At 48.9% G+C, this 19,975-nt stretch overlaps 1 protein-coding gene across 1 annotated transcript in view; it reads right to left on the bottom strand.

Moving 5' to 3' along the window:
- The window catches only part of LOC138291575 (uncharacterized), a 649,831-nt gene extending 633,826 nt beyond the window's left edge, over positions 1 to 16,005 (bottom strand). The window contains exons 1-2 of the mRNA XM_069230320.1: positions 15,841 to 16,005; positions 5,597 to 5,787 (exon numbers count right to left, since the gene is read on the bottom strand). The gene's annotated coding sequence lies outside the window, so the exon portion shown is untranslated. The remainder of the gene's footprint in view (positions 1 to 5,596; positions 5,788 to 15,840) is intronic.
- Between the last annotated feature and the right edge of the window lie 3,970 nt (positions 16,006 to 19,975).

Genomic DNA, 19,975 nt, shown 5'->3' with positions numbered 1-19,975 from the left:
AAAGACTGCATCACTGGTCCTCTGGGTCCCCTCTCAGCACGACGAGCGTGGTCCCTGGAACTCAGCAACTCTGTCCAAGTGACTCCCACAGTCCAGTGACTCTTCAGTCCAAGTTTGGTGGAGGTAAGTCCTTGCCTCCCCACGCTAGACTACATTGCTGGGTACCGCGTGATTTGCAGCTGCTCCGGCTCCTGTGCACTCTTCCAGGATTTCCTTCGTGCTCAGCCAAGCCTGGGTCCCCGACACACTAACCTGCAGTGCACAACCTTCTGAGTTGTCCTCCGGCGTCGTGGGACTCCCTTTTCTGACTTTGGGTGGACTCCAGTTCACTCCTCTTCTAAGTGCCTGATCCGGTACTTCTGCGGGTGCTGCCTGCTTCTGTGAGGGCTCCCTGACTTGCTGGGCGACCCCTCTGTCTCCTCATCCAAGTGGCAACATCCTGGTCCCTCCTGGGCCACAGCAGCATCCAAAAACCCTAACTGCGACTCTTGCAGCTAGCAGGGCTTGTTTGTGGTCTTTCTGCGTGGGAACACCTCTGCAAGCTTCTTTACGACATGGGACATCCATCCTCCAAAAGGGGAAGTTCCTAGTCCTCTTCGTTCTTGCAAAACACCAAGCTTCTTCCATCCGGTGGCAGCTCCTTTGCACCCTCAGCTGGCATTTTCTGGGCATCTGCCCACTCTTGACACTGTCGCGACTCTTGGACTTGGTCCCCTTGTTTCACAGGTACTCAGGTCTGGAAATCCACTGTTGTTGCTTTGCTGGTGTTGGTTTTCCTTGCAGAATCCCCCTATCATGACTTCTGTGCTCTCTGGGGGTTGTAGGTGCACTTTACACCTACCTTACAGGGTCTTATGGTGGGCTATTTTTCTAACCCTCACTGTTTTCTTACAGTCCCAGCGACCCTCTACAAGCTCACATAGGTTTGGGGTCCATTTGTGGTTCGCATTCCACTTTTGGAGTATATGGTTTGTGTTGCCCCTATATCTATGTGCTCCTATTGCAATCTATTGTAACTTTACATTGCTTGCATTAGTTCCTTTTGCTATTACTGCATATCTTTGGTATTGTGTACATATATCTTGTGTATATTTGGCATCCTCATACTGAGGGTACTCACTGAGATACTTTTGGCATATTGTCATAAAAATAAAGTACCTTTATTTTTAGTATATCTGTGTATTGTGGTTTCTTATGATATTGTGCATATGACACCAGTGGTGTAGTAGGAGCTTTGCATGTCTCCGAGTTCAGCCTAAGCTGCTCTGCTATAGCTACCTTCTATCAGCCTAAGCTGCTAGAAACACCTCTTCTACACTAATAAGGGATAACTGGACCTGGTACCCACTACAGGTCAGGCCAGCTCCTACAACAGCCAATCAGAAACTCTTGAGGGTTAAAGTGAGACGTGCAGCCAATCAGAATACTGTGTCCTTCCCGGAAGCACCCCCACCCCTCTCCCCGTCCGCCCTCTGAGCTCGGAGTAAGGCAGGGACTGGGTCCGAGGGCCGGTGAGGTTCACAGTTGTCTCCGTGAGAGGAGAACATATGGGCCCCACCGAGGAGCCCAGCCCGAGCTGCGCCACAGAGGAGCAGCTGAGGGTCCTTGACCGACGTGAGGTCCAGCAATGCCGCGCCATGAGGAGGGACCAACTATGCAAGTGCCATCTACTGCACTTCAAAGATAGTGGCTCAAAAGCCGCAGGTTTTACTGCAGTTCTATAGCGTCACTCATGGAAGAATCCAGTTCAGCCCTGCCGAGTGTCACGCATCTCACGTTAGAAGAACGCATTTCCGCAATCCCTGAGGTTATCACTCAAGCCCTGAAGTGTGGTAAAACCTTCTTGCTCTAGTTTCTCACTTTGCTAGGTAAGCTCCGAGTAGTGTTCATCAGAGGCCACACGGTGGCCCTGGAGTACAAGGGAAGGTGTAGGATGCTCTATAAATTACAATATGTATATGGTTTCCCCGTGTTTATCACTTGATTTTGCTTGCAAGAAAGTGTCACTCATAGTGGTTGAAATGTCACTCATCTTTACACCGACATTTGGAAAATGTCACACTTAGCAATCTGAGATCTTGGCAGCTATGTCCAATACTCCACAGTCTTCTCTGCATTTGCCTGTTCAACAGTGATTTTTGGTAAGAAACCTTTAAAAACGCAAGGACGGTGTGTGGTAGCCGTGCCTGGCGAGGGCCCAGGTACCATCCGACCAGGTTAGCATGGAAGCAGAACCTTGAAAGGACTCAACTCCCTTCTGCGGATGTTATGTTTAGGCCAGCCGGCAGTTGCGGAGTGTTTCATGGCCGGGAGGCTGCCACTGCTCCTTCTCTGCAAATAAACAAGACTTTAGCATAGGACTCCTGATTCCACTTGTCACCACAGCATTTTTTGGCAACAAGCGGCCAGCACCGCAACAAGGACCACTGTCATAAGACATTGACAATCCTATGTGTGCAGCATATGGTGGAACAATCATCTCGCATCCGCAACAGTTTCAATATCTTTAACATTCAATTTGGCATTTTCTGCGCGTCCCCCTCCGCTGCTCAGATTATCACAGGTAGGAGGGTACAAGACCACGCCTGCAGCCACACGCCTGCCGGAAGCCTTTCAAAGAAGCAGGCCTCACTAGCAGCGTACTGCTTCCTCAGCTGTCCTCAAAGTAGAACTAGTTGCACCTGTGTGCACAAACATAAAAGAAGGCTTCAATTCTTCTTTTAATTTAAGGACCGTAGATCAATTCCAATCCAATTTAAAATATTCTTAGCTGATCATTTCAGACTACCTCAGAGAGTGCTAAGCAAACATTATTTGTCAGGCCTGTGGGCTCAGATTACCCTTCTCGGTCTTCACTGCAGTTATTCAGCAGCCTATCAAACAGTTAAAAACACAAAACTGAAGTTCCTATAAAATCATCAACCTGTCAGGGTACATAACTCTTTACTTTGGGGGCAGCACAACATGACTCCTGCTGCAGCCAAAGCTAGGTACCTTTTTCTGAATTCCCTTTGTTTATTTTGTATTAAATAATGCATTATTGTGTAATGATCCTTGCTGGAGGCGGAACGCTCTGGTTGGCTGAGGCGAGGCCCTGGCCAGATACAGCCTACCACTCCCGTCAGGGGTGGGTGATTGCACTCACTATATAACCTACGCCCCCCCCAGGGTAGCTTAGCACCCAGTGTCTGGTTTATCACAGGGGCAATGTGTAAAGCATTGGCACAGATCTCTCACACAACCAATAAACTGAGCGTCACAAACATTTCACCGAAGATGTATGTAAATAAAATTTGTATTCGACACACATTAGTTAACAACATGCACATCGTGTATCTCTGGGCATAAATCACATTTGGAAATATCACTAGCAGTATTACCCTGAGTTAAAATGACATTCGTAATATGTGCACTTTGGGAAAGATCCTACTTAACCTCCAGCACCCTCATGCAGTGCAAAACTTTGTCAGCAAAAGACCCACCAAAGCAATTATTCTAATTCAATCCCACACAGTTATAGTCTCACAACGACAGCAGTAATGTGTACACATAGGTAATTATAACACTTTTAAATAGCCTCATGGGCAGTGGCAGCACGGGTAAAACGAATGTCAAACTTAATACACTTTTGGCAAGAATCAACGTGTAGGGCGACACCGCTGTACAGTGTTGTTATTCACAGGCAGTCACTCCCACGCACTCAGCACCGATACCTGGTGCTACGGATATCAGACAGGTTCGTATGGCATGCACTTGCACACACAGCACACTAATGCGGTGTACTTATATCCAGCAGGTCAATAGATATTGTACTTGCACACCAGGTGACCCAAAACCGTCTCCACCATTCAGCCAACCACAACTACCCCACCCCCACGTACTGAGCTGAAGAAAACCTTTGCCACCTCCCAGAACTCTAGACCGATTCCAGCCATAGTCACACTTATTCAGGGTCCCGGGGAAAAAGGTGGGGGGGATAGATGACAGGAGGGCTCAGGTGCCTGTTGAGAAATGGAGGTTTGACCATTTCTCTGGAAGTTCAATCAAAGCTCACCCCACTGTGCCTTCCCCCACTTGCCTAGTTCTGCGAGGCACAAGGAGGGGTGGGTCCCCACCTCTTGGGGCCTGCTTCAGATCCCTCTCAGAAGCATTCTCTAGCTCTCACTACCCAAGCCCATTCAGTCAATATGACCTGGTAACAAAGAGTTGTCGGGCTGAGTGAGGAGATGGCAGGTGGTCCGCCGCACTGGCCATCAAAAGGAGTAATCGGTGTGTGAGAGATGAAGCAGGGGGGCCTCGCAAAAAGAGAAGGCGACTCCTAGGATACATGTTGAACAGCATTGCACCATAGACGGAGCTAGGCTTGGGCCGTGTGGGCAGCTGCCCAGGGCTCCTCTCCTTCTGAGATCTAAGGGGCCTATGCTGCCTTTCAAGAGACTCAAGTGTTACGAGGCCCAGCAGCCAAAGTGCATAGCTGCAAGGCTGAGGGGAAAGAGTGCCCTCCTCCCCTGGGCTGAAAAGGCTTCAGAAAGCTAATCACGGCATCAGCATGAAAACAGTGATGAGATGAGCACTTGAAGTACCCTTGGGTGTAAACTGAGCCCTGTCCCTGCCTGAATGTAAAGCAGGGCCCACAACAAAAGATAGAACAATTCCCCTCACCTAGAATGCAGGAAACTGCGCAACATCAACATTAAAAAAAACACATTTCTTCATCACGGAGAAGCATTTTACCTTAGTACATGGAACTGAGTTTTAAACTTGAACCAGGAACACTGCTACCCCTGTCCTGATTATATTGCTGGGATTAGTGAACTAAAAGCAGGACCACAGGAATTATGTGGCAAGAGAAGACCAAATTAGGTGGCATGGTTCACTAAATTATGTTGCAAGAAAAGACAAATTATGTGGCATAATGGGACACATTTTGTGATAGTATTACCTCATAATTTTGTCAGTCACCCTAATACAGCAATAAGCAACACAAAAATGACTAGTTAACCTTTGTGAGGGCCTTACCACAGTGCAGCAACAAGTGCTATGTTTTAATAGCATCTGAGCTAGAAACAAAAAATTTTTTATTATGTGGCAAATGCGACAAATCCATAATTATGAGAAAAACGCAGTGACCACCAAACAAAATAATGCCAGTTGCTCTGACTAAGAGGCATGTCAGGGTTCGCGTGTACCCTTTGCGTGGACTGTATTCTAATGAAACGTATAGTCTACTACACCAAACACAAGGAGGTGTTGTCGAGCACACACCCTGACTGCACATATTTGAATGTGCGGAGGTTGGTGAAATAAAGTATTTGCCTAGTATCACACAATCTGGTCACGCAGTGAAGCCTGGTTTGAGCGTAGATTTTCCAGTTTCTCACTGTGCAATTCAGCCACTACATGGGTATCTCTTTATGGCATTAAAGCTTAATACTTCATCTTTAATACTTGGAGGATGAGACTAGAGTCTGGGTGACAGACAGCGTCCACGTTGTATTTTTGATAGTTTTACATAGTACATATGTTGGCCATGGACATGAAAGTGCATCACACCAGACACAGACCACAGTAATTATTTTCCAGCACAGAGATTTACCTGGAATCAACAGGATGCTGAACGAGACCAGGATTGAAGCTTGGCTCCCATTGATGTTTGGTTGGCAGCTGTGGCCACTAGGCTACGTCGCCTCCTGTGAAAGCTTGCCTCCTTTTGGGCTTGAGGTTCCAAGAGGACCTTTGGCTGAGCAGAGCCAGGCATCTGATTCCCGTTTTCAGTGCTTTGCTCACCTATAATAGTGTGCAAAAGAGATTAATGTTAGGAGGGGCAGAATCAATGCAAAAATAAACATTCAGAGTGTAGAGTCTGGAAGGGAAGAGATGAATGTAAATGAAGGGAACAGCTATTGTGAGAAGAGGGGTACACCGCAGCATATGGAGGCAAGATGTGAACATTAGAGGAGCAAAACCAGCAAGAAGAGGCTGAGGAACAGAGAGAGAGACGGGTGTAAAAGGCAGGGGGACCAGCAAATACGCTGAGGCAAGAGAAGGTGAGAGGCTGGGTGGAAAAATGGGAGGAAAGGAGTAGAGGATTGAGGGGAAAGATTGATTCAAGAGTGGCAGAATCAAAGCGAGAATGTAAGATGCTTGGTGAGAGATAAGTTAACAGGAGATAATGCAGGTTTCAAGTGGGTAAAAAAGGGGGCTGAACCAGCAAAAGTAAGCAAGAAATGAGGTGAAATTAGAGCAAGGGAAGGAGAGGTGGATGTAAGTGGCAGAATCCGCAAAGAAAGTAAGAGGCTGGAGAAGAGATAAAAATGTTGTTGAACCAGTGTGTGCTGCTAAGCCTGTTGTGACTTCTTCCAAAGTTTACAATTCCCTATCTCTTTTTTTTTCCTGTAACAAAATGTAAAAAAAAAAAAAGTCATTGTTTTGAAATGCATGTAACATCCTTCACAACGGGTTGCGATCTTAAACCATCCTCAATGTTTCTGTTGAATTTCAGCCTGCTGTCCTTGTACTCTATTACTCATCTTAACCGTTCCATCAAATCTCACTCCCAGTGGGACTCCTTCCTGCCCGAGTCCTGTCCGGAGATCTAGAGATCGTAACTCTTGTCTTGAACTCGCTCTGCAATATCTTGCTTGCCTCATCCGATGTTCCTATCAATGTAAAAACTAAACAAGCTCTGGTTGTTCCTCTGCTCAAAAAACATTCAGCAGACTCAACACCTCTCTGCATCTTCTGACATCTCGTTGCTACCTTTTTTTTTTAAAGTCACAAAATATATTTCTGAGATAGGAAAAAGGCAGGAGTATATTGTGAGATCTTTACTTGGATCAGAGGCAACAGATGATTTAGGTGGCAGCATCTATGGAGGACAGTGTTGTTTACGATTGCCATTTCAGAATCGACTTTTTCATTTGGTTTAGAGGTATTCCTTTAAGAAACTTCTCTCCTGCAATATTAAGCAGTCAAAGCTTTCTTCTGGAGGTGATAAAAGTATTGTTCCTCAAATAGAGTATGTCATATTAATCATACTCGGGTACCACCTTATCCAGCCAGCCTAGCTATGCTTTTAAAAGGGACTGATTTATAGCAGGTGGTTATGGAATGAAACAGCACAAAATGTGTTCTGTGACTAGTAGTTCCCAAATACCCAACAAACATCTTAAAATATATCCGTGTGTGCAAAGTGCCTGCAAAGTGATAATGGACAGAAGTCCAGCCTACATGACTTAAGTGCTGTGAGGTCTATGGAAGGGGCTAGGCCTAGATAAGAAAGGTGTGGAATCCACAATTAACCAACGGGCCTACGGCTGGGGCCACCTGGAAGAAATTTTTTTTTTTATTACTGTAGATAAACTGGCTCCTTGCTAGGCTGGCTTAGCCTTTGTTACACAACCCAAAAGGCTGCTGCAGCCTTAAGGATGGTGAGTGCAGTCAGTCTGACCATGCAGCAACACAAATGGATGATGGGCGGAATGCTGAAACATTTCAAGCACTCACCCCTAGTCACACATCTGGCTTAAATCCATTGTTCTTTTGCTCACCATGCCACTCCAGTTTGAACCCAGCCATATGCAAATCAGCCTTGACCCTGGGGACAGTTCAACCCGAACTGCCAGGCCAGGTCATCCTAGGACCGAAAACAAGCACCCTGGGACCAGTTTTGGGTTATCACCCCTCATCAGCTAGACTAGCTTGAATCCAGTGGCACAGTGAGCAAGGAACCCACGTCTGGGCATGCCCTGGCCACTTAGGGTGACTTTAGCAACACAAAAGGATGATGGACGGGAGTGCTGAAACTTTTCAAACACTCACCCCAGTCACAGATCTGGGTTAAATCCATTGTTCTTTTGCTCACCATGCCACCCTAGTTTGCTCCGTGCACAGTCAGCCAACTTGTTGTCATGTGCAGAATGACTGGTGCAGACTGGGCAAACAGTATTATGTGGGCTTCCACCCACAACAAATAATCCCAAATCTTGGGGAGTGACACCAAGGTCTGGGAAATGGCTGCTTTTTAGAAGTAGAGTAAGAATTGGCCTCCTGTGGGAGATGAGGGGAAGAATGTGGTGTATAGGATATGGGGCTGATGAGAAGGGGGCATTCCATAGAGTACACCAATGCACATGGAATGATCTTTCAAATACCAAGATTGTGCAAGTAGGTAGCCAGTAGGTTCAGGGAGGTAGATTTTGCATTGGAGGCTGACAGACCAAAAGTGTTTGGTTAGGTACCTGGGGAACAACTGAAGAGACTTGTGGATGATGGAAATGGCCTTGCAAGGGTCTTGCATTCAATTATCTGCTCAACCAAGATCCCATGGATTTTCCTGAAGGCAGATGCAATTTGGTCATAACTTCCTAAGCTAAATATGAGTTAAGCTGCATGGTTCTGGGCCAGTTGGAATTTAGCAAGTGTCTTCTCAGATATAAAGGACAGGTAACTTTTTTTTTTTAACTGCAAGTCTCTAGTATTACTTAAGTTTAATTTTACACTCCAGGCACCACCTCCCCAACTTATCTATTCCACATTGCTACCTTTCCTTTCCATATAGCTGTGAACTGCAAAGAATTTACTGTAGTGAGCCCTTTTTATTTTGTTGCTTTAATGTATCTCTGTAGGTGACTAGCTCCCAATGTAGCTTTTGCAGACTTTTAACCCTGGCCACAAACTGTTTTCCCTTTTTGCCATCTCTTCTGTGTATCTTTGTTAATTCAGCTCTGTGCATCTCTTACAAATGGAGTCTGTAAGAGATGCAAAGAACTGAACTAACAAACATACAAATGAAGTCTAATTGCTGTGTTTAGGCACCCAGTGTGCAGATGTGCAATTTTGGCATTTTTTCCTCTAGCGGACGTCTCAGTGATAGCAGAGCATCTTCCTGCACATTCCAATACGATTTCCGACTGACCTCTAGGTTCCTGAGAGATTCCAGCGACTGGAGTCTTTAGCCTCATCTTTTTGTGTAACTTCAATGTCTGTGGGGTCCTTGTCAGTTCAATCTATTTACGTATCGACTCAACAGTCATCTTCCTCAGTTCTTCAGTTTGAGGCTGGACCCTCTAGCCTTGGCAACCAATGCTTTCATGCAGGATTTCCTCCGTTTCTGATGTTTCCTTGGTTAGTGGCTCAGGTGAGGACTCCGGTTCTTGTGACCCCCACTTTGGAGAGCTCACTTGTGGTTTCAGACTCTGCTAGATTTCTCCTGCGAACCACCTGTCGAGCTCTCATCCTTCCCAGATCTTCTGACAGATCTGGTACGGGGCTTCCACCCTCCAGGTTTCCAAGACTCCCTTCATATCATGGTGTGGAGTTTACAAGGTTCGTTGGCGATTGCCTGGTCTTTTGCAGCTAAGTTGACATGCTCCTTTTTCTCGTCTCTTGACAAAGGGTATTGGGTGTAAAAGCTCTGGACGTTGCAGGTAGAGTATTTATCATTTCACGTTACAAGATGCACAAAGACATTTTCGAGGTGCACTTCATACCCAAGCATTCTGAATAACCCTCAGTTGTGTGTTGTTGAATGCCTTACATGTGAGATGATGACTCAGTATATCAGACTTGAAATCTTTGGACAGTTGTTGATTGCATTGCATCTGCAGCCTTGGCACATTGGGGGATGTGATTTTTGGTTGAAGCTAATTGAATCAATCAACAGGGTCTCTGGTCACTTCCAGGTCCAAGAGGCTCATTCGAACAGCCAGGTCTTGAGGGCCCTTTGGCATTCCAGAAGTGAGGTTATGATTTGGGTTGCATGGGGAGGCTGCACAAAATCAGGGGGAAAAGCAAGGAGAAACCGAGAGAGAGAAAAGCAAGGAGGAAGCACAAAAAGGGAGGAAAACCAGGAGGGAGCAGTGAAAACGAGGGAAAAGCAAGGAGAAGGCACACAAACAAATGGGGAAAAGCAAGGAGAAAGCACTCCCCAACTCTGATGGCAAAACTGCATTGGCTTCCAGTCCCCAGAGATCTCTGTTTAAAATTGACTACATAAGTTTAAATCTCTTAATGGCAGATGCCCTACCTTTGTTTCCTCCAGAGTTCGGAATTATTCTCCCAAGTGTAACCTTAGATAAGCTCACCTTATCTACTAGAAGTTCCTAAATTTAGCAGGAAAAGAACATGGGGACCAGGTTTTCACTGACGGCCCCACTTGTTTGGAACTCTTTTCCCCCTAATGTGAGATCTTCATCCAATTATGCACATTTTAGGACTCAGCTACAAACTTAGCTACGCGTACTGTACTGCCAAGCATCGCACCCTTTATCTTTTATTGCTCCAGCACCATGAAACCTTTTTTGGTTTACCTACGCTTAACAAATGGTTTATAACAGAACAGAAACAAGGGGGCACACAAAAAATAGGGGAGAAAGCAGTGGAAACGGGGAAAGCAGGGAGAAGGCACACAAACAGGAAAAGTAAGGAGAAAGCAGTGAGAACAATGAAAGAGCAAGTAGAAGTCACTCGCACAACGGGGGAAAAGCAAGGAGAAGACAGGTACAAGAGCGATACAACACGGGGAGAGCTGGGCCTGTTGGTGCGGATGTGAGCGTGTTTGGTGCTCACTCTGTTCAGGTGGCTACAGCATCTAAATCATTTGGTTCTTGCTTGAAGGATATGGTGAAGGCCGCAGACTAGTCCTACAATTCTATTTTTAAGCATTTTTATCATAAGCCTATTAGTAACATGGCGTTGTGGTGGTGCACAAGCTTTGAGCAAACATAATCTGAGTCTCCAGGTGTGACATAGAATGATACATTTTCAAGCATTCCCTTCAATAATTTTCAGTTTTATTAAGGACATGGAGGTGAGGATTATCCTACTCTGATTATTACCTTATGCAGTGTATTTCTGCTCATATATGCTGTGTATTGATCCCCCCACTTATGTTAGTTATTTGAATTTCTACCCGTTATTACATTTCTCCTATCTATCATGCAGGTTCCGATCAGATGCAAGGCTGGGCGTCTTCTTGGCTGAGGTTCTGGGAACTTGGAATTAGAAGTTAGCACTGCCACCCTAGAGCCGTTTGACTGACCGTTCCTCGTGTTTAGAATGGTGGGATCACATTCCGGGTCTGTTGGAACTGTTGACTGAGTTGGCCCTGGAGTATGGTTCATGGATTGTGTTGATCAAGGACTTTGTTGCTGATTCTCGCAAAGAAACAGGAGGCGTCATGATGAGCTGCACCTAATATAAAGGGTTCTGTACTCTGACTGGTTGATGGTTTTATGGGAAAAGTCGTTTTATGACTATTACTGTTTGATTGACTGCTGCAAAACTTGTAGTAAAGATTGAGCAGCATAATCCTCACCTCCATGTTCTTAATATATAAGAAAAATCTTGGCCCAAATGCTTGAAAAAGTTTCATTTGTCATTGATGTGAGATCATCAAGCTGTATTGCCGGCCTTGCGTCGGACAATCGCATCATCTAATAAAGGAAAAACAGGAACGACTATACTTAAAACATAACTTCGAGCAAAAAGCGTAATAGTTTCCAATTTATGATGGTATCACAAGGGATAATTGTTCCTCAAAGTTTTTTTACCAGCACTAGGTCTGCCACCAATGGAATGGGAGGGTTGGAAAGGCATTTTACCAATTTTTTGAAGGCACTTGATGCTTCAGGCTTTTTAGCAAATAGGAGAAAAGGTTTACTTTTGGGTTCTTTGGGTAAGGAAGGCCAGCCTCTTTTCAAGTATCTTACTCCTGCTGTAGATCTTCAAGAAAACATAATCCAGGATGTATATGAAGAAATACTTATACTTCTAGAGACATGCTTTGCAAAATCTGTTAATGTTGCGATGTGCAGGCAAAGGTTCTGTACTCAACCATAGAATCCATTGGAGGCAATAGATTATTTTGTTGCCAGGTTGAGAGAGCTGGCGGTGAAATATCAGTTTGCTACAAGATCAATTGATCAACAGTGCTCGAATAAAAAAAATTGAGGGTGACTGTGCTGCTAGCAATCCAAATGCTGCGTAGGCTCTCATTATTCTAATGAGACTACTGGATTTTGAGCAGCAGAATCGCCTGCGGTGTGGGAGACTGAGTCAGACCCACTACAGGTGACTTGTGTCTCCCCAATCCGGTTTTTGCTCCGGCTAACTAGCAGTGCCTCATCTCTACGAGGGCGCAGGGATGACTGGGCAGCTGAGCGCATGACATAATTGACTCCTCAAGGAAATCATGGTCTCATCCGTTTCTCTCAATTACATTAGTCTCATGTACACAAAGACAAACAGAGGTAATATATATTTTTGTTCCTACCTGCTAAGTCCAGAGCCTTAACATCTGATACCCTCTGACAGAAGACTAAGCAAAGGATCATGTTCAATTTTGCTGAAAGTCGCTTCATCATTAAATCTACATTATTCAGCCAGGAATCAAAAAGGAACAAACCACAATTTACGTCCCATAGTTGGGCATATCTAGGCTTAGAAGGATTAGTAACTCTAATGCTTTCAACTGTTTGCACTCTAAAAGATGCATACCAAGCGGTTTGCCATCGATATGCTCATGACCTGCTGATAAAGCTTGCAGAGCACTGGTTTTGAGTAAAGTGGTGAAGAGTAAATTGGTGCAGAGCGCAGTGGAGTGGTGCAGTGTGAATTGCAGTGCGTAGCCTGCAATGGAGTGGAGAGGCGCAGAGTGGAGCAGTGTGGTTTGGAGTGCAGTGGCGTGGAGATAAGTGGTGCAGAGTAGTGTAGAGTGCAGTCTTCATGAGTGTCTTAGAGTGCAGTGGTGTAGTGTATGGTGGCATACGGTGCGGTTTTGAGCAGAGTGGTGTAGAGTGCAGTGGAGTGCAATAGCGCAGAGTGCAATACAGTGGCATAGAGTAGAATGTTTCAGAGTGAGGTGGTGTAGAGTGCAGTGGCATATAGCAGAGTGCCACAGAGGGCAGTATCGTAGAGTGCAGTGGTGCAGAGTAGATTGGAGTGGCTTCAAGTGGTTTGGCGTAGGGTGCAGTGGAGTGGTGCAGAATGAAGTGGTGCAGGGTAGAGTGCAGTGGCATAGTGCGGAGTGATGCAGAGTGGAGTGACGTGAAATGCATTGGCAGAGTGGAGTAGAGAAGAGTGGTATACAGTAGACTGCAGTGGCGTAGAGTGGTAGAGTGCATTGGAATAGAGTGGAGTAGAGAAGAGTGGTATAGAGTAGACTGCAGTGGCATAAAGTAGAGTGGCAGAGTGCATTGGCATAGAGTGGAGTAGAGAAGAGTGGTATAGAGTAGACTGCAGTGGCGTAGAGTGGCAGAGTGCACTGTTGCAGAGTAGACTGTCGTAGAGTGCAGTGGTGTACAGTAGAGTGGCTGAGTGCAGTTGCATAGAGTGAAATGGTGTTGCATAGTATAGTGCCATAGAGTGCAGTGGCACTGTTCTTGAGTAAAGTGTTGTAGAGTGCATTGGCCTACAGCACAGTAGTTAAGAGTAGAGTTTAGTGGCGTAGAGCAGTGCAGTGTGGAGTGGTGCAGGATAGATAGGAGTGGCGCACAGTAGATTGTTCCAGAGTGAAGTTGCGCAGGGTAGAGTGGAGTGGCATGGAGTGCAGAGTGGCATAGAGTGCAGGGTTACAGAGTGGAGTGGTGTATAGTAGAGAAAGGAGTTGGGTAGAATGTATTGGCATGGAGTGATGCAGAACAGAGTCACACTGAAGCGTCATAGAGTGTAATAGTGTAGAATAGACTGCAGTGTAGAGAAGCATAGAGTTGAGTGGTGCAGAGTATAGTGCCACAGAGTGCAGTGGTGCAGAGTGAGTACAGTGGCATCGTTTTTGAGTAAAGTGTTGTAGAGTGCATTGGTATACAGTACAGTAGAGTGGCAGAGTGCATTGGCATAGAGTAGAGAAAAGTGGTATAGAGTAGACTGCAGTAGAGTAGAGTGGCAGAGTGCACTGTTGCAGAGTAGACTGTCGTAGAATGCAGTGGTGTATAGTAGAGTGGCAGAGTGCAGTTGCGTAGAGTGAAATGGTGTTGAGTGTTGCAGAGTATAGTGCCATAGAGTGCAGTGGCATTGACCTTGAGTAAAGTGTTGTAGAGTGCATTGGCCTACAGCACAGTAGTTAAGAGTAGAGTTTAGTGGCGTAGAGCGGTGCAGTGTGGAGTGGTACAGGATAGATAGGAGTGGCGCACAATAGATTGTTCCAGAGTAGAGTAAAGTGGCGCAGGGTAGAGTGGAGGGGCATGGAGTGCAGAGTGGCATAGAGTGCAGAGTGGCATAGAGTGCAGGGTTGCAGAGAGGAGTAGAGTGGTTCATAGTAGGGAAAGGAGTTGGGTAGAATGTATTGGCATTCAGTGATGCAGAACAGAGTCACACTGAAGCGGCATGGCGTGTAATACTGTAGAATAGACTGCAGTGTAGAGAAGCACGGAGTGAGTGGTGCAGAGTTACATGGTGTAGGGTAAAGTGTAGTATGCATGGTGTGGCACTGCACTGCCATTACAGACAACATATCTTCAATTGAAATGAGCATTACACTTGCACAGACATACAGTTTTACTGATATAAGTATACAGCACACAAACTATATTGCATGAGAATGTCATCACCTAGTACTGATTTGTTTTGATGACATTAAAATATTTACAGAATTACCACCAACAGCCAGCATGACTGTTGCATAATTCCTCATACTTTGAAACCAGAGAAATTAGTGTTGCAGGTGGCTGAGTTTTGAGTGATGGCAGGTTGGGATATGAGATCTGAAAGAAAGGTTGTGCAGCTGGGTGATGCCGTGTAGCAGAATAGAGTTTTTGCATATCTGTGGAGGAGACGCGAATGAATGGCTCATGGGACTGATTGCATGGGTGAGTGATGTTTAAAGTGGGTTGGACAGTGAGAGGCCGCTGCTCATTGCTGGTCTGAGTAAAAAGGATAGGAATGCGACTATAGTTGCTGAAGAGTTGTGTGCTTGACTGGTGTTGTGAACAGCAGAGAATGAATGATTCATATAGCTGGAGAGCGATTCAATTAAAAGGTGTTAAAGTTTGAGGTAGCAAGTGAGTGATAGGAGTTCTTGAGAGGAGAGGTGTAATGACTTAGTGGTAGAGGTGAATGGCTACTGGACATGCGTGTATGAAAGAGGGTTTGTGAATGTTCAAGGAACAGATGCCTGAGTAAGACTGAGCGGTGAAGTCAGTGGTTGAGAAGAGAGGTAACTGGGTGGACAAGTTATCATGTGTTTATGTGATAGTGGGAGTTGTTGGTGCCGAAAGTAAGTACTGTTGCAACTGCCTGAAGGCAAATGAGTGACGGGTGCAGTAAGTGCTGCTGCGAGCGTGTCTCGCTGGTGTTCTAAAGGGACGGCTGGTATTGCATGAGGCTGGATGTGTGTTGGGAGGTGTCAGTGGCTGGGTGATGGAGGCAAGTGACGCTGCATCTTGTGTGTTTAATGTCTCAGCTAGTGGAGTGACGTGAGCCAATGGTGTAAGTAATTCGTTCTGTGAGTGGGTCATCAGTTGTTGCTGTGTAGCGCTGCAAGTGGCTGAGTGGTGCTTTGTGAGGGCGCTATGGCGAGTGAGTGAGATTAGCCAATACTGTTGTGATACTTGTATGAGTGGCGTTACAAGGGAGGGAGGGCGTTGCTAGGCTGCACAGATGAGCCTTGCTGGGGGAGGGGGGGGTTGAATGCCCTGAACAAGTGCTTGCGGGAAGGAGTTATGATGAGTGAGCTGTAGTGGACTGATGTTCAGTGAATGAGGTAAGAAAGAGGCTGTCAAGGAGCGCGGGTGAGCGTGAAAGATGCGGCTTCGTGAAGCGCGTGGGGGACAGACCGGGGACACTTTACAACGCACGGTTTGTTTACAGTCCTGGGTGCAGCACGTCCGGGGCTCTGCAGACCTGAAAAGAAACTTTACTGTTGGCGTTGGGAAGGGGGCCCGTCTAGCAGTCCCGAGGAAACCCCGACTCACGGGTTCTGTCCTTCCTCTGCGAGGGAAGCCGCGGTGTCCGCGCAGCAGGGCTGCTCCCTCTGCTTCCAGCCCTGCTGGCTGCCACTCCGCTTCCGGTCCCAGGCGGAAGTGACGCTATGGGACTGTGAAACAGAAGACGGACTGCACACACATGGAGGCCATCAAGCATTGGCAAACGCAAGCAGTGTCCGCGCAGCAGGGCTTCTCCCACTGCTTCCAGCCCTGCCCGATGCCACTCCGCTTCCGGTCCCAGGCGGAAGTGACGCTATGGGACTGTGAAACTGAGGACGGACTGCTCACACATGGCGGCCATCAAGCACTGGCAAACGCAAACAGAAGACGGACTGCTCACACATGGCGGCCATCAAGCACTGGCAAACGCAAACAGAAGACGGACTGCACACACATGGCGGCCATCAAGCATTGGCAAACGCAAACAGAAGACGGACTGCTCACACATGGCGGCCATCAAGCACTGGCAAACGCAAACAGAAGACGGACTGCTCACACATGGCGGCCATCAAGCACTGGCAAACGCAAACAGTGTCCGCGCAGCAGGGCTGCTCCCTCTGCTTCCAGCCCTGCTGGCTGCCACTCCGCTTCCGGTCCCAGGCGGAAGTGACGCTATGGGACTGTGAAACAGAAGACGGACTGTGAAACTGAAGACGGACTGTGAAACAGAAGACGGACTGTGAAACTGAGGACGGACTGCTCACACATGGCGGCCATCAAGCACTGGCAAACGCAAACAGTGTCCGCGCAGCAGAGCTTCTCCCTCTGCTTCCAGCCCTGCTCGCTGCCACTCCGCTTCCGGTCGCAGGCGGAAGTGACGCTGGGGGACTGTGAAACAGAAGACGGACTGCTCACACATGGCGGCCATCAAGCACTGGCAAACGCAAACAGTGTCCGCGCAGCAGGGCTTCTCCCTCTGCTTCCAGCCCTGCTGGCTGCCACTCCGCTTCCGGTCCCAGGCGGAAGTGACGTTGGGGGACTGTGAAACAGAAGACGGACTGTGAAACTGAAGACGGACTGTGAAACAGAAGACGGACTGCACACACATGGCGGCCATCAAGCACTGGCAAACGCAAACAGTGTCCGCGCAGCACAGCTGCTCCCTCTGCTTCCAGCCCTGCTGGCTGCCACTCCGCTTCCGGTCCCAGGCGGAAGTGACGCTGGGGGACTGTGAAACAGAAGACGGACTGTGAAACTGAAGACGGACTGTGAAACAGAAGACGGACTGTGAAACTGAGGACGGACTGCTCACACATGGCGGCCATCAAGCACTGGCAAACGCAAACAGTGTCCGCGCAGCAGAGCTTCTCCCTCTGCTTCCAGCCCTGCTCGCTGCCACTCCGCTTCCGGTCCCAGGCGGAAGTGACGCTGGGGGACTGTGAAACAGAAGACGGACTGCTCACACATGGCGGCCATCAAGCACTGGCAAACGCAAACAGTGTCCGCGCAGCAGGGCTTCTCCCTCTGCTTCCAGCCCTGCTCGCTGCCACTCCGCTTCCGGTCCCAGGCGGAAGTGACCCTGTGGGACTGTTAAACAGAAGACGGACTGCACACACATGGCGGCCATCAAGCACTGGCAAACGCAAACAGTGTCCGTGCAGCAGGGCTGCTCCCTCTGCTTCCAGCCCTGCTGGCTGCCACTCCGCTTCCGGTCCCAGGCGGAAGTGACGCTATGGGACTGTGAAACAGAAGACGGACTGTGAAACTGAAGACGGACTGTGAAACAGAAGACGGACTGTGAAACTGAGGACGGACTGCTCACACATGGCGGCCATCAAGCACTGGCAAACGCAAACAGTGTCCGCGCAGCAGAGCTTCTCCCTCTGCTTCCAGCCCTGCTCGCTGCCACTCCGCTTCCGGTCGCAGGCGGAAGTGACGCTGGGGGACTGTGAAACAGAAGACGGACTGCTCACACATGGCGGCCATCAAGCACTGGCAAACGCAAACAGTGTCCGCGCAGCAGGGCTTCTCCCTCTGCTTCCAGCCCTGCTGGCTGCCACTCCGCTTCCGGTCCCAGGCGGAAGTGACGTTGGGGGACTGTGAAACAGAAGACGGACTGTGAAACTGAAGACGGACTGTGAAACAGAAGACGGACTGCACACACATGGCGGCCATCAAGCACTGGCAAACGCAAACAGTGTCCGCGCAGCACAGCTGCTCCCTCTGCTTCCAGCCCTGCTGGCTGCCACTCCGCTTCCGGTCCCAGGCGGAAGTGACGCTGGGGGACTGTGAAACAGAAGACGGACTGTGAAACTGAAGACGGACTGTGAAACAGAAGACGGACTGTGAAACTGAGGACGGACTGCTCACACATGGCGGCCATCAAGCACTGGCAAACGCAAACAGTGTCCGCGCAGCAGAGCTTCTCCCTCTGCTTCCAGCCCTGCTCGCTGCCACTCCGCTTCCGGTCCCAGGCGGAAGTGACGCTGGGGGACTGTGAAACAGAAGACGGACTGCTCACACATGGCGGCCATCAAGCACTGGCAAACGCAAACAGTGTCCGCGCAGCAGGGCTTCTCCCTCTGCTTCCAGCCCTGCTGGCTGCCACTCCGCTTCCGGTCCCAGGCGGAAGTGACGTTGGGGGACTGTGAAACAGAAGACGGACTGTGAAACTGAAGACGGACTGTGAAACAGAAGACGGACTGCACACACATGGCGGCCATCAAGCACTGGCAAACGCAAACAGTGTCCGCGCAGCAGAGCTTCTCCCTCTGCTTCCAGCCCTGCTCGCTGCCACTCCGCTTCCGGTCCCAGGCGGAAGTGACGCTTGGGACTGTGAAACAGAAGACGGACTGTGAAACTGAAGACGGACTGTGAAACAGAAGACGGACTGTGAAACTGAGGACGGACTGCTCACACATGGCGGCCATCAAGCACTGGCAAACGCAAACAGTGTCCGCGCAGCAGGGCTTCTCCCTCTGCTTCCAGCCCTGCTCGATGCCACTCCGCTTCCGGTCCCAGGCGGAAGTGACGCTGTGGGACTGTGAAACAGAAGACGGACTGCACACACATGGAGGCCATCAAGCATTGGCAAACGCAAGCAGTGTCCGCGCAGCAGGGCTTCTCCCACTGCTTCCAGCCCTGCTCGCTGCCACTCCGCTTCCGGTCCCAGGCGGAAGTGACACTGGGGGACTGTGAAACAGAAGACGGACTGCACACACATGGCGGCCATCAAGCATTGGCAAACGCAAACAGTGTCCGCGCAGCAGGGCTTCTCCCTCTGCTTCCAGCCCTGCTCGTTGCCACTCCGCTTCCGGTCCCAGGCGGAAGTGACACTGGGGGACTGTGAAACAGAAGACGGACTGCTCACACATGGCGGCCATCAAGCACTGGCAAACGCAAACAGTGTCCGCGCAGCACAGCTGCTCCCTCTGCTTCCAGCCCTGCTCGCTGCCACTCCGCTTCCGGTCCCAGGCGGAAGTGACGCTGTAGGACTGTGAAACAGAAGACGGACTGTGAAACAGAAGACGACTGTGAAACTGAAGACGGACTGTGAAACTGAAGACGGACTGCTCACACATGGCGGCCATCAAGCACTGGCAAACGCAAACAGTGTCCGCGCAGCAGGGCTTCTCCCACTGCTTCCAGCCCTGCTCGCTGCCACTCCGCTTCCGGTCCCAGGCGGAAGTGACCCTGTGGGACTGTGAAACAGAAGACGGACTGCACACACATGGCGGCCATCAAGCACTGGCAAACGCAAACAGTGTCCGCGCAGCAGGGCTTCTCCCTCTGCTTCCAGCCCTGCTCGCTGCCACTCCGCTTCCGGTCCCAGGCGGAAGTGACCCTGTGGGACTGTGAAACAGAAGACGGACTGCACACACATGGCGGCCATCAAGCACTGGCAAACGCAAACAGTGTCCGCGCAGCAGGGCTTCTCCCTCTGCTTCCAGCCCTGCTCGCTGCCACTCCGCTTCCGGTCCCAGGCGGAAGTGACGCTGTGGGACTGTGAAACAGAAGACGGACTGCTCACACATGGCGGCCATCAAGCACTGGCAAACGCAAACAGTGTCCGCGCAGCAGGGCTTCTCCCTCTGCTTCCAGCCCTGCTCGCT

The sequence above is a fragment of the Pleurodeles waltl genome, chromosome 1_1, assembly GCF_031143425.1.
Source record: "Pleurodeles waltl isolate 20211129_DDA chromosome 1_1, aPleWal1.hap1.20221129, whole genome shotgun sequence".
NCBI classification, from domain to species: Eukaryota; Metazoa; Chordata; class Amphibia; order Caudata; family Salamandridae; genus Pleurodeles; species Pleurodeles waltl.
Note: the sequence above shows the minus strand (reverse complement) of the source record. Positions and strands in the feature narration are given on the sequence as shown.